The following is a 1,454-nucleotide window of genomic DNA, read 5'->3' as shown; positions in this document are numbered from 1 at the left end:
AAAATGTTGTCTTTTTTAACAAAGACAATGTTTTCACAATGTATAAAAAAGTGTTGTCTTTTTCAGCAAAGGACAAGAGGTTTTAAACTATTATCTTTTAATACCAAAGACAAATAAAAAATAAATGAAAATAAATCTACTTCAATCAACAACATATTATTAAATAAACAACCAAGATAAATATACAAATTATCATTCTTACACTTCTATAATAAACATAATTACTCACATACAAAGAAATTTTAATTAGGAGATACTCAAAACTACTCCTATCGATTACAACTTATTGCATGAACTTAAAAGATCTTGATAGATGCTACTTATTCTCTTGACTTGAATGTTCTTTACTCATTGACTTTAACCATCTTCTCGCTTAAAGCCTTCTTGATAGTTCTTCGTCGAAGTACTTCTCAGTCACACCCTTGAGGTTCAGATGTAGTGCCACATAGCATATAGTTGCTGCTCCTGTAATCTTTACTAACATCCAAAATTTAATATTTATTTTTAAAATAAAAAGGGAAACATGTAAAAAACCTGAAAGTAGGGTAGTCTTTTGATGTCATCTTCGATCAGGTAAAGCAGCCTGAAATTTTACATGTAACAGAACATTATTTTCATTTGTAGATGTTAGCAACATATGTGGGCAAATGCAAGAAAAAAATAACATACTTTTGATTACTTTCTTCTTCAGTGAGCACACTCATGCTTTCTTGCATTTTTCCTATAAAAACTAGAACATTTCAGCACACTATGCATATTGTAGCATGTTAGGCATCAGTAGATAGAAGCTACATTTAGTATTGGAACCAAACCTGATGCACTCATCCAACTGGCATTCTTACGAGGCTAGGTTTTCAACTTCTGTCTGAAGAGATGAAAATATTAGGCAAACTTTGATGATCTTGTATATTAGTAAAAAATTTAATAGCAACTTACTCGAAACATGAAGATTTAAAATGGGTTTATTTGATTCTGCCAAGAAAGCAATGATGAGTCATACCTACAGTATTGGCATATCATTTTTAACCTCTCCTGTCATTGCATCATCTAAGCCCCTTAATGCATCTAATGAAAATTTCTTCATATTGAAATAATAAATATTTTGAGCACAGAAAATAATAAGATTCATAGAGGAAAATATAATTTACGTCCAATGAATCTTGTTTTTGAGATTCCTTTCTATCAATCCTATCCCTTCAAGCACATTAGTGATGCCATAAATCTGCCTTTTTTATACCTACATGTAAAATTCTAATTATGTATAAAATAAGAAGAATTATTCAAATTAGACAACATTTACTTCACCTCAAGTGTTTCTACAACTTTATTCAAGTCAAGAGTGCCATCTTGTGCATGTTTAAGTAGATTGATAAATCATTTGGTCAAGAGTCCTAATGGTGAAGTTGGATGATGATGAAATAGAATTCTCAGTGATACAGAAAACTTGATTTTTT

The 1,454-nt window shown here is 30.2% G+C and overlaps 1 long non-coding RNA gene across 1 annotated transcript; it reads right to left on the bottom strand.

The window, feature by feature from the left end:
- Positions 1-513: 513 nt before the first annotated feature.
- Positions 514-1,055, bottom strand: LOC121977551. Its single transcript, XR_006110920.1, has 4 exons — positions 1,001-1,055; positions 813-865; positions 670-721; positions 514-583 (listed from the first exon to the last, which is right to left on the bottom strand). It is a non-coding gene; the product is annotated as an uncharacterized LOC121977551 (long non-coding RNA).
- Between the last annotated feature and the right edge of the window lie 399 nt (positions 1,056-1,454).

This window comes from Zingiber officinale, chromosome 4B (assembly GCF_018446385.1).
Source record: "Zingiber officinale cultivar Zhangliang chromosome 4B, Zo_v1.1, whole genome shotgun sequence".
In the NCBI taxonomy this organism is placed as follows: domain Eukaryota; kingdom Viridiplantae; phylum Streptophyta; class Magnoliopsida; order Zingiberales; family Zingiberaceae; genus Zingiber; species Zingiber officinale.
The sequence above is the reverse complement of the archived record's forward strand: the minus strand, read 5'-3'. Positions and strand labels throughout refer to the sequence as shown.